The sequence below is a fragment of the Thalassophryne amazonica genome, chromosome 6 (genome assembly GCF_902500255.1).
Source record: "Thalassophryne amazonica chromosome 6, fThaAma1.1, whole genome shotgun sequence".
Classification (NCBI taxonomy): Eukaryota; Metazoa; Chordata; class Actinopteri; order Batrachoidiformes; family Batrachoididae; genus Thalassophryne; species Thalassophryne amazonica.
In genome coordinates this window covers 22,514,531-22,528,532 of record NC_047108.1, presented here as the reverse complement: position 1 = coordinate 22,528,532, position 14,002 = coordinate 22,514,531, and positions in this window count along the sequence as shown.

Below are 14,002 nucleotides of genomic sequence, written 5' to 3'. Positions count from 1 at the left end.
TCAGCTTTACCATCTCTAGCCTTATCTGCCATAATGGCATACATCTTTGAAGCTTTAATCTCAGTGACAATTTTTTCAGTGACCTCTCGAGAACAGCATTCAATCATGTCATTTTGGCTTAATGGTGACAGATAATTTGTGTTTGCAGGAGGTTCATAGCTCTGCAAGAAGGGATCTGTTATGTGTCGACGCGGGTTGAGGAGCGGACCTGCGTCAGACAGGACCCAGCGCTAAAAATAACCAGAAAGCGGTTCCAAACAGAAACTATTTATTATTCACCTGTGCTTAAAAGTGTAAAAACATAAAAACAACGTCCCTCTGGTGGAGTGATTCGTGGCTCGCTCTCCAGCGCCCGCAAGGATTAAAGCCGGCGCTCCTGGACTTCCTACCACCGCCAAACACCCCCCAGGTGGACACGACAAACTGATTCTCTGTGAAGCAAAGAGAAGGTGAGGTAAGTCAACAGATACAACTATATCTTCCAATAAACACACGCTATCAGCAACACACTCAGGTCAGTGTCCTTTTTTTACTTTATGCAAATGAGCAGCTTCTCACAACAAGTGGAGGATCACTTATCCTTCACGCCACAGCAGTGAGAAGCAAACTGCACAATTCTCTTCACAATTCCAGTATACTGTGTAACAAAACACCAAGTTACTATCAACAATTACTTAAACACTTAATTACCTTTAGTGTGTGCTGACAGCATGTGTCCTCACCCCTCCCTGCTTCACGGGCTCGATGTGTCAAAACCCAGGCGCGTTCCTCAGCGTCTCACAAACAAACGTCACAAGGTCGAGTTCCCGGCAGTTCTGCTCAAATCACACATGACTTAAATGCAGAACGCCATCCAATTATCTGCTTCAGCTGCAAGTCGTCCAGGTTGCACGTGAGCACCAATCACAGGTGCTTTCCATGATGTTGATGAGGGTGAAGACTCTTCAGCCAGCACCTTCTTCACAGACAAATCAGCCCTCATGCCACCTGGAGAGCAAAGAAAAGAAAAGAACACCAAAACATCCAGCCACGCCCCCCCAACACACAACAGGATCAACTGCTTCAGCAGTGACATGGACTCTAGAAAATTTCTCCTGTTGTGACTTTCACTTTTTTCATCATGGCCCCTAAAAGCAAGTCCCTGCTTTCCCAAGAAACATGTCACAGCCACAACATGCTCAAGGTACTTCTGTCTCTGCTTAATCTCTATTGCACTTGCTGCCTCTATCTGTTCAAAAACATTCTCATGAGAACAACTGGACTTGTATTGCAGCCAGTAGGCAACACTGTCCTTGTGGGTTTGGGTGTCCTGGTGTTTCTGAAATTTGTCCAGTGCCTTTTGCCAGTTGGACCCTCCCTCACTTACTAGGGCATCTTTTTTAATATGCTTGCCAAATACTCTACAAGCAAAGCAGTAGGCAACATTTTTGCTTTTTGAATATTCAAGCCAGTTGTACATTTTAAACCAACCCTTATGGAAAGCCCGTTTTTGCTTGCCAAATTGTGTATGAGGGTATTAGTCAAGCTCCAACTGCCTTGGACCACTGTCTCTGTCTTCCAAATCACTTGCAGTTGCTGAAGAGCCTGCAATATTGGATGGGTGACTGGTATTCTGGCTGTCTGTCCTCTCCCTGGTTTGGTTGGACTGTTCCTCCTCATTTTCTGGCACTGTATGCTCCACTGCTTCTCCTTGATCAAAGATCAGCTACGTTAATTACTATACGAGGTCTGTGAGAAAAGAATCTGACCTTTTTATTTTATGCAAAAAATATATGGATTTGATTCATATGTTTTTACGTCAGCCAAGCTTGAACTTTCGTGCGCATGAGTGAGTTTTTCCACGCCTGTCGGTTGCGTCATTCACCTGTGGGCAGGCTTTGAGTGAGCACTGGTCTACCCCTCTCGTCGTCGTTTCATTGCGAGGAAATGGCGGAATGATTTGGGCTTTTTTTCCCCCATCAGAATTTTTTCAGAAACTGTTAGAGACAGGCAGCTGGAAACTATTCGAAAAATTTATCTGGCTTTCGGTGAAAATTTTACGGGCTTCACATAGAATAAGGAGTGTTACTACAGCTTTAAGGACGCTCCACAATGGCGTACGGCGCGCCGCGTTCCGAGCTGCCATCGAGAGGCAGAAACTACTACATCATTTCTAAACGGATGGCTGTGTGGAGCCGGGACCGTCGTGTGCAATTTCTCTGGTTATCACAAGAGCTGGACATCAGCCATTTTCCAGCAGATTTCACTTTTAACAAGAGATTTTGTCATGGAAAGCCATGCGGAGGCTTCGTGCGTCACGACAGATTCGCTGATGAAGCGAGACAAAGGAACACCTCCGTTTCGGACTGTTAAAGGACAAGTTGGGACATGCCCAGCTCTCCACAATTTCTCTTATACTCACTCGAATGGTAAGCACTGAAAGCCGAGATAGGCTGAAACAACCAGATCATTTCCAATGTGAAGCTTTGTTGATCCGGGACGTCATCTAACTTTCACAAAAAAGGCAGAAGGCGTGGACATCAGCACTTTTTCGGCACATTCTACTGTTACAGGAGTTTTTTTCATGGAAAGAGAAGCGGAGGATTGCGCCACCATGCCGCTCATGGCGCGGGACAAAACCACCTCCGTGTTGGTCTCACAGGACAACTTTCAGACAGCTTCCGGTTGTTTTTCAGTCGTGTGAGTATCCGAGAAATTGTGCATGAGCTGGATATGCCCCAACATGTCCTGTGAGGCTTCATCACGGCGTTGCTTTGCGCCATGCGGCTCCGCCGAGACGCGCGGAATTCCTCCGCTCCTCTTTCCATGACAAAAACTCCTGTAACAGTGGAATATGCTGTTCATTTCTAAACTGGACGCTGTCTTGATCCGGTATGTCATCTGACTAGCACAGGAATTGCGGAAGACGTGGACATCAGCACTTTTTCTGCACATTGAGACAGACGTGATGAAGCAACACCGTGATGAAGCCTCACAGGACATGTTGGGGCATGTCCAGCTCATGCACAATTTCTCAGCTACTCACACGACTGAAAAGCAACCGGAAGCCGTCTGAGCCATCTGAAAGCCGTCCTGTGAGACCAACACGGAGGTGGTTTTGTCCCGCGCCATGAGCGGCATGGTGGCGCAATCCTCCGCTTCTCTTTCCATGAAAAAAACTCCTGTAACAGTAGAATGTGCCGAAAAAGTGCTGATGTCCACGCCTTCTGCCTTTTTTGTGAAAGTTAGACGACTTCCCGGATCAACAAAGCTTCACGTTGGAAATGATCTGGTTGTTTCAGCGGGGTTTGAGTCTGTCGATCGGCGCTCGGAGCACGCCGCGCTCTTAGATACTGTGGGCAGTTTTTAAACCAGCTGGAGCACTCCTTAATCTGTGTAATCCCCATAAAATCGTGGCTGAAAGCCATCTAAATTTTCCGAATGGTGTCCAGCTGGAGGTCTCTCACATTTTCTGGAAAAATTTGATGCAGCAAAGCTCCAAATCGTTCAGACATTTTATTCGCAATAAAAATCCGACGAGAGGGGTGGACCAGTGCTCACACAAAGCCTGCTCACAGGCGAATGACGCAACCGACAAGCGTGAAAAAACTCACGCATGCGCACGAAGGTTCAAGCTTGGCTGATGCAATCACACGTGATTCAAATCCATATGGTTTTTGCAAAAAATAAAAAGGTCTGATACTTTTTGGACAGACCTCGTAGCTCATCTCCTACCCACAGCCAGGTAGTTGGAGTTTGACTGGAGCCCCTGGGGCATATGTATGGGGCCATTATTGTAGCAAAAGTATTTTCAAATGTGTATATCAATCTGTGTGTACGAGGTCTGTCCATAAAGTATCGTACCTTTTTATTTTTTTTTAACTATATGGATTTGATTCTTATGTTTTCACGTCAGACAAGCTCGAACCCTTGTACGCATGCATGAGTTTTTCCATGCCTGTCGGTGATGTCATTTGCCTGTGAGCATGCCTTGTGGAAGGAGTGGTCCCGCCCCGTCGTCGGATTTTCATTGTCTGGAAATGGCGGAATGATTTGGGGTTTTTTTTCATCAGAATTTTTTCAGAAGCTGTTAGAGACTGGCACCTGGAAACCATTCGAAAAATTTATCTGGCTTTCGGTGAAAATTTTACGGGCTTCACAGAGAAGAAGGTCTGGTAGTGCAGCTTTAAGGACCCCTTTAAGGACGCTGCGCTGAGCGTCCTTAAAGGGGTCCAGCTCTCCACAATTTCACTGATTCTTACTGGACTGGTAAGCATTGAAAGCCAAGATAGACATGTCCAAACTTGTCCTCTGACACGCCGAAACGGAGGTGTTCCTTTGTCTCACTTCCAAAGCGAATCGGTCGTGACGCGCGAAGCCTCCGCGCGGCTTTCCATGACAAAATCTCTTGTTAAAAGTGAAATCTGCCGGAAAATGGCTGATGTCCAGCTCTTGTGATAACTCGAGAAAGAGCACGACGGTCTCGTATCCACAGAGCCATCAGCTCAGAAATGGTCCGGTGGCTTGTGCCACGTCATCGCAGCTCGGAGCGCGGCGTGCTGAGCGTCCTTAAAGGGGTCCTTAAAGCTGTACTAACAGACCTTATTCTCTGTGAAGCCCGTAAAATTTTCACCGAAAGCCAGATAAATTTTTCGAATGGTTTCCAGGTGCCAGTCTCTAACAGCTTCTGAAAAAATTCTGATGGAAAAAAACCCCAAATCATTCCGCCATTTCCAGACAATGAAAATCCGACGACGGGGCGGGACCACTCCTTCCACAAGGCGTGCTCACAGGTGAATGACTTCAATGACAGGCATGGAAAAACTCACGCATGCGCACAAGGGTTCAAGCTTGTCTGACGTGAAAACATATGAATCAAATCCATATAGTTTAAAAAAAAAATAAAAAGGTACGATACTTTATGGACAGACCTCGTACTTTAACTTAAATGGAAAGGCCACTGAAAAATCATGGGAACTGAATGTTATGCAGGAGGGAAATGCTCATTGTCCAGGTCCGTGCATTATATTCCCAACTGACTTACTTGGCCAAAATCAAACAAATGACAGAGTTTAACTAGTAATTTAAAAATATTTATTTTCATATCTGTATTTTATTTTTCACTCCAGCTTCTTTCAGTGTTGCAACTATTATTTAGTATCAATAAAACTTTTTTTTTAAATACCTGTTTCTGTGTCAGTGTTAGTTTTTTTTATTTCAGGTTTTGTCTTTCAATGCCCAATTTCATTTTCATTTCCAAAGTTACCTGTCGTTGATCTGGTTCCATCAGGCACACCGTGGACCAGTCAGTAGTCCATTACCAGGCGGACACAGTAACAGACACACACTAATTTTCCAGTCACTGCCCCCCCCCCCCCCCCCCCCCCACACACACAAAAACAGAACCTCCCACACAATGTCACTACAAAAAAACATGCTTATAAAGATGTGACATGCTTTAAGACTGAAAGAAAGTGTTTTTTTTTAAATAATCATTCAAAAAAGCATTAAGACAAGCTTTAAAAAGCATCACACCAATCCTTGCTTTAAACTCTGTCAATGTCATTAGCTTTAATGTTTTATTTTTGTAAGATATTTAAAATCTAAGATAACAATGTAACTGTTACCTAATAGAACAGGAGGGGTTGTTGAAGGTTTTGTGTTGCTCTGTAGTTAATCCTTTAGAGGCCGAACAAAGAATCCAGTGAAACCCAAGTGAGCCTTTTACCAACAAAAAAGACAATAGCGCCTCCAAGTGGTGGGACAGGTGTATACTCACTGCTTCACTGCCACAAAATGGTCCCGATTTTAGAGAGCAAATTGTTTTCTGGAAAGATTGCAACTTTGGTACTGCTTCACTAATATCTAAATAATATAGCATTATAATTATTATTATTATATTGTGTCTTTGGACAACAGTGGCAATTTTTGACATTTATTTTAAAGCATCACTTTGCAGGTGGTTGAGATATTAACAATCATAAATTTAAAATGCTGACAATGCATTTTAAAACAACAAAACCACTTAACTCGTGTCACTGTGCTTTTCCAGCTGTTTCAGCAGATTGATCAGTTACACAGTTTTATGTTTAAAAAAAATCTAAATGATGTGAATCACACAGCTGATCACACCATGAAATATTTTTAAAGCAATAAATACTGCACTGTGATCCAGCATGAAGCAAACGTGACACTGATTCTATACTTACAAAGAAAGTCATACATTTGTAGGTGGAATGTGTGAGGACGAGGGACGCAGCACAGACTGCAGGTCCAACTTGGTGTTTGGACACGAAGCAGCTCTGTGAGAAATCAGTGTGCTACAGTGCAGAGCACTGTTCACACACACACACACACACACACACACACACTGATGAACTTGTGCGCATTTGTTAAAAGATCACACTTAAAAGGAAAAACAAATTAACCTCATGTCTGGACATTCCCTGCGGTGTCCCACAGGGGTCAGTATTGGGACCAAGATTTTTCATCTTGTACATCAATGGCTTGTGTAGTGTATCTAAATTATTGAAACTAGTGTTGTTTGCAGATGACAAATATTTTTATCAGGTGTAATTTAAAAAATTTATTGAAGAATGTTGCATCAGAAATAAAAAAAATTACAAACTTGGTTTAACAGGAATAGACTATCTCTAAATTTAAGCAAAACAACTATGATGATATTTGGTAATAAGAAGATAAATGTTGAAATAAAGGTTGTGTTAGATGACTGCAGTATAGAGTGCGTTAAAGAAACAAAGTTCTTAAGAGTACTGGTCGATGAAAAACTTTCTTGGAAAGCACCCATCAAATATGTGCGATCTAAACGTGCAAGAAGCATCGGAGTGTTAACTAAAGCAAGATGTGCTTGACAAAAAATCATTACATCTATTGTATTGTTCATTGGTTTTACCCTATTTAAGTTACTGTGCTGAAGTGTGGGGGAACAACTATAAAACAGCTTTACAGCCCTTGGATGTCTTCAAAAAAGACCCATTAGGATTATGCACAATGTCAGCTTCAGGAGCCACACAAATCACCTATTTCTGGAATCTAAAATACTGAATTTTTTGGATCTGGTAGAATACTTAACTGTAATTATATTTTATAAAGCAAAAAATAATAGTTTGCCTGACAATGTTCAAAAACAGTTTATGGAGAGAGAAGGGGGATACAATCTGAGAGGTGCACTAAAATTCAAACATGCCAGAGCTCTCACTACCAGAAAGAGTTTTTGTGTCTCGGTCTGTGGTGTGAAGCTCTGGAACTCAATCAGTGAAGAGCTGAGAAGGTGTCCAGACAGGAGAAGGTTTCAAAAGAAGTTTAAAGAGGTGATTTTGTCACAATACAGTGAAGCAACTTAGAACGAATACATTCTTGAGAGTTGAGCAATAGAAGAAACCCTGTTGCACTTGTCTTATTAAATGATGCAAATGAATGTTGGAATTTCTTATGTGTAAATTATAGAAAAGTTGACTGAAACTGTGAAAGAAACAAGAAATATTCAAAAATAAGTGAGTATAAATTGTTATAAGTAGCTTGAAACTTCTGAAATATATAAATTACAGAAGTGGGAACAACACTGTAACCAAGGAACCGAATGATGATATAAGGTGTATTGTAAATTCAGAGTAAAGGGATAGGACTAATAAGTTTATATTTCTTCCCATTCCTTTTTGAATAGGTACTTTTTTATGTAGTAATGATATTGTTTTGTCTTGTCTTGTGTACTATACACATAAAGTAGTGTTCAGAATAATAGTAGTGCTGTGTGACTAAAAAGATTAATCCAGGTTTTGAGTATACGAGGGCTGTCAATAAAGTATAGGTCCTTTTTATTTTTTTCAAAAACTATATGGATTTCATTCATATGTTTTTACGTCAGACATGCTTGAACCCTCGTGCGCATGCGTGAGTTTTTCCATGCCTGTCGGTGACGTCATTCGCCTGTGAGCACTCCTTGTGGGAGGAGTCGTCCAGCCCCTCGTCGGAATTCCTTTGTCTGAGAAGTTGCTGAGAGACTGGCGCGTTGTTTGATCAAAATTTTTTCTAAACCTGTGAGACACATTGAAGTGGACACGGTTCGAAAAATTAAGCTGGTTTTCAGTGAAAATTTTAACGGCTGATGAGAGATTTTGAGGTGATACTGTTGCTTTAAGGACTTCCCACGGTGCGAGACGTCGCTCAGCGCTCTCAGCCGCCGTCGTCAGCCTGTTCAAGCTGAAAACCTCTACATTTCAGGCTCTATTGATCCAGGACATCGTGAGAGAACAGAGAAGTTTCAGAAGAAGTCGGTTTCAGCATTTTATCCGGATATTCCACTGTTAAAGGAGATTTTTTTAATGAAAGACGTGCGGACGGGTCCGCGCGTCGGGACGCAGCCGACGCGGTGCGGCGGCACAGGAAAAACACCTCCGTGTTGATAACCATTTGTAAAATCCAGGTGGCTTTTGATGGCTTTCAGTGGAGTGAGTGTATGAGAAATTGTTTAACAGCAGGACATGTTCCAACTTGTCCTTAAGGCTTCCAACAGAGGTGTTTTTCCTGTGCAGCCGCCGCGCGGACCCGTCCGCACGTCTTTCATTAAAAAAATCTCCTTTAACAGTGGAATATCCGGATAAAATGCTGAAACCGACGACTTCTGAAACTTCTCTGTTCTCTCACGACGTCCTGGATCAATAGAGCCTGAAATGTGGAGGTTTTCAGCTTGAAACAGGCTGATGACACCGCCTGAGAGTGCAGCGCGACGTCTCGCACCGTGGGAAGTCCTTAAAGCGACAGTATCACCTCAAAATCTCTCATCAGCCGTTAAAATTTTCACTGAAAACCAGCTTAATTTTTCGAACTGTGTCCACTTCGATGTGTCTTACAGGTTTAGAAAAAATTTTGATCAAACAACGCGCCAGTCTCTCAGCAACTTCTCAGACAAAGGAATTCCGACGAGGGGCTGGACGACTCCTCCCACAAGGAGTGCTCACAGGCGAATGACATCACCGACAGGCGTGGAAAAACTCATGCATGCGCACGAGGGTTCAAGCATGTCTGATGTAAAAACATATGAATGAAATCCATATAGTTTTTGAAAAAAATAAAAAGGACCTATACTTTATTGACAGACCCTGTATTTCTTATTGTTACATGGGAAACAAGGTACCAGTAGATTCTCACAAATCCAACAAGACCAAGCATTCATGATATGCACACTCTTAAGGCTATGAAATTGGGCTATTAGTAAAAAAAAAAGTAGAAAAGGTAGTGTTCCCAATAATAGTCGTGTGGCATTCAGTCAGTGAGTTTGTCAGTTTTGTGGAACAAACAGGTGTGAATCAGGTGTCCCCTATTTAAGGATGAAGCCAGCACCTGTTGAAAATGCTTTTCTCTTTGAAAGCCTGAGGAAAATGGGACATTCAAGACATTATTCAGAAGAACAGCGTAGTTTGATTAAAAAGTTGATTGGAGAGGGGAAAACATATGCAGGTGCAAAAAATTATAGGCTGTTCATCTACAATGATCTCCAATGCTTTAAAATGGACAAAAAAACACCCCGAAAACAAAACAAAACCAGAGACGCATGGAAGAAAATGGAAAAGAACCATCAAAATGGATAGAAGAATAACCAGAATGGCAAAGGCTCACCCATTGATCAGCTCCAGGATGAATAAAGAGTCTGGAGTTACCTGTAAGTGCTGTGACAGTTAGAAGACGCCTGTGTGAAGCTAATTTATTTGCAAGAATCCCCCGCAAAGTCCCTCTGTTAAATAAAAGACATGTGCAGAAGAGGTTACAATTTGCCAAAGAACACATCAACTGGCCTAAAGAGAAATGGAGGAATATTTTGTGGACTGATGAGAGTAAAATTGTTCTTTTTGGGTCCAAGGGCCGCAGACAGTTTGTGAGCAAAAGCCGTTCATTAACGAGCAGCTTTGCACTGTAAGAAAAAGACTTGGAGCGCCTCATGTGCTCATAATGTCTCACTCTTCACACGACAACATTATCCCATGATCCAGAATACAATAAAATAATCTGAAAATACTGTTTTGTCTCTGTGTCAAGTGCAGCAACCACGGCCACTGTGCAAGTGCCCACACATCAAAGTAAGTGTTCCGCCTGCCATTCTGCCAGCCAAAATGAACCATTCTGAGACCAAAAACATGGTGCAGCTCCAACCCGAACCACTCAGTGGAATCGGGGGTGTCAGTAGCCTGTAAAAATCCATAAATTAATCCATAAATTAATGGGGCTATTAAGATAATGGTTCTCAGGCTGACGCCACTTCCTCTTTCTTCTGCGATGTTGGCACTCGCCTGGAAGGTCCTGGTTTTTTAGTGGCGCAGTTCAAAATCCAAATATTTATCTCTTCAAGAACTCCACACCAGGAAAGGATAAATTTCAAACTGTTGTTTAATTTTAGTTTTAAATATTCATGAAAACATGGCATTATGTGTCACCTGCACTTTAAGAATTATGAATGCCATTGTGATCTCAGGAACCTTCAATGTCAATTCCCTTAAAAATTAAATGTCCCCTGGCACTGGTCTGTAGCTGCCTACAGCCCCTTGTGGTTGGATTGTGTATAACAACTCACACTATGGGTATCAAAATCCAAAGCCTCACCTACGTGAAACACAGTGATGACCTATGTGCCCTAGCTGTTAAAGGCCCAACAGCAACCCTGAACACAAGATGGCTAACGGGGCTCTGGTGAAAAAAAAAGAGGTCCTCAATGGTGGACCAGGTGGAGGAGATGACCGATTATAACCCACATGCTGTAGCGGTGAATGAAGGCTGCAGCAGGTCCTCAGACCCCAATCGTCTGGGATTTCCCAGCCATCAGACTAGACTATGGATCTCTGTCAAGGATTGAACACATTAAACAAACCCATGGACAGGCAACTCTAGACCAACTGTGGATGTAGATTTCCTATGTTGTACTGCACACCCATAAGTCTTTCAGCGATCGTCAAAGAGTGACAGGACCAGGACTGTGAATCTGGAAGCAATTATTTCTGACCTGGTATGGAAGCAGCAGATGTGTGATTCAGTCATCAGACCCTTGGAGAAAGCAGGGCAGGTTTTCAGCTGCTACATCCGCAACTGAGCAGCCCTATTTATGATCTGCTCTGCTTACCCTGAACAGACACGGGGCTAGAAAAGGTGCTCTAAACATCATTTGCTTCAACTTACCCTCTCTGGATTACAACATCCAGGGGGTCACCAGCTATGCAGTAGATAAACAAAAACGCAAGTGATTAAATTTGGCACATTAAACATATGAACCTTGATGGACAACAAAAAGTTGAGCCAACTAGAAAAGTGAACACCTTATCTCTTGCGAACTCCAGAATCTTGACCTTCTCATGAAGTGCATCGAACACAATCTTGTCATCACAGCACCATCTTCAGGCAAAAGTTCAAAGTCTCCTGGCAAGTCCCTTGCTTGAAGCATTGGCACCTGTTCAACTACATCATTGCCTGAAAAAACCAACAGGAAAATGTCCTGTCCAGCAACGCAGTGACTGATGCAGACAACTGTTCAACAGATCATCGTCTGAGCTGCTCCAGGATCCAGCTGAACATCTTCCCCAAGAAAAGGGTTGGACACTGCAAAACTGTCCAATGGTTCAACAATGCCAAGGTTGAAGAACCAGAAACAAAAGCAGAGTTTCTCCAGTGCCTGATGAAAGAATTCCCTATGAAGTACTCTGTTCCAGCTCCTAAACATTGGGAGGAGCTCACAATAGCTATAATAACAGCCTGCCGAGAAGCAACACTCAGACACTAGATGAGGAAGTGATTGTTTTGATGAGAATGACCAGGTCCAACAACTCATCGACCAAAAGCAAAATGCTTTCTTTGACTTCCTGAAAGATCCGATCCCACAAGACACAAAGTCTCTACTCCAGCAAAGCAAAATGACAAAGTGAAAGTCTCAGCCTGAAAAATCAGTGATGGATCAACAAAGCTGCTGAAATCCAGCCCTCACTGACAGACATGACAGCAGAAGCTTTTTCAATGCCACCCAAGCAATCTATGGCTCTTCCACCCAAGGACAAGCACCTATTCAAAGCAAGGATGGCCTGAGCTTGCTGAAGACAAAGACAATTGAAAGAACACTGTGAACACCTCTTAACACCAGCCTATCAAGTCAACACATTGTTTAAGTTCTCAGCTGAACTCCTTCTCTGAAAAAAACTCATTTCCTTTAAGGGCATAAAAAAAAGGAAATGCTCCGCCATTTATCAAGTCAACACATTGTTTAAGTTCTCAGCTGAACTCCTCTGAAAAAAACTCATTTCCTTTAAGGGCATAAAAAAACCATCTGAGGAAGACAATATTCCTATTGAGGTCTTTAAAGAAGGAGGCTCCTTTCTCCAACGCCAACTGCACCAACTCATCAAGAAATACCTGCAGACCTGAAAGACTCAATGATTGTTACCATCTACAATCAGAAAAGACTGTGGAAACTATCACATAATCTCCTTGCTGTCTACCGAAGGAAAGATTCTTGCAGTGCTTTGCCAACAACCATTGTAAGAAGAGAGTCAAGAGCAACACCAACCGCTGTACTTCGCCTTCATTGTCTTAATAAAGGAACAGCTTGTCACACCTACTTGTGTAGAGGTCCTGAGTAAAATTGGCTGTGTGGAGCCTGTAGAGCCATCAACAGCCTGAGGCTTCTCCATGATGACATGTTCTGGTACAACCCCAATTCCAATGAAGTTGGGACGTTGTGTAAAATGTAAATAAAAACAAAATACAATGATTTTCAAATCCTTTTCAACCTATTCAATTGAATACACCACAAAGACAAGATATTTAATGTTCAAACTGATAGACTTTATTGTTTTTGTGCAAATATTTGCTCATTTTGAAATGGATGCCTGCAACACGTTTCAAAAAAGTTGGGACGGGGCAACAAAAGACTGGGAAAGTTGATGAATGCTCAGATAACACCTAATTGGAAACAGGTGAGTGTCATGATTGGGTATAAAAGGAGCATCTACAAAAGGCTCAGCCATTCACAAGCAAAGATGGGGTGAGGATCACCACTTTGTGAACAAATGCGTGAAAAAAATAGTCCAGCAGTTTAAGAACAATGTTTCTCAACATTCAATTACAAGGAATTTAGGGATTCCATCATCTACAGTCCATAATATAATCAGAAGATTCAGAGAATCTGGTGAACTTTCTACACGTAATGTTGTGTGTGGGCCGCCAGAAGAGGAGGTACTGCTGGCCCACCATCAGAGGGCGCCCTGCCTGAAGTGCGGGCTTCAGGCACGAGAGGGCGCTGCCGCCATGGACACAGCCGGGGGTGACAGCTGTCACTCATTACCTCTTGACAGCTGTCACCCATCTACTCAACATCCTCTCACTCCATAAAGACCAGACGTCATCTCCACCTCATTGCCGAGATATCATACTTCATTGGAGGTAATATCCTCAGCCATTTGTTTTACAATATATCTGTACATTGTGAGTGTTTGCAGGAGTACCGGTACCTCTGTCAGTGGAGCTGAGTGAGTGCAGGACGGCACTCTTTTTCCCTGAGGAATCACTGCGGTACTCTGCTACATATTGAGTGAGAGGTGGAGGTGGCATTCCCACCGCTGTTGTTACTGGGTGTACACACACCCACACTTGACTGTCTTTGTTCTCGCCAGCAGTACCAGATCCGACAGTCGGGGATGGTGATCACCTGGGAATTCGGGACTTGGCGGCTCCAGTATTCACCAGGTTCTGTGGCGGCTGAAATCGTGTGGTTCCGGCTCTTCTCAGGACAGACGTCTGCTATCCTCGAGCCTGCCCACACGTCACCTTTGTGGATTGACTGTAATTATATTCTGAGATTGTCTGTATGTTCCTTGTGCACATTTCACAACATTAAATTGTTACCTTTTGGCTCATCTATTGGCCGTTCATTTGCGCCCCCTGTTGTGGGTCCGTGTCACTACACTTTCACAACAGGATATCTCGGCCAGCATAATGGACTCCGAGGGGCGTCACCCGGCTGTTGAACGAC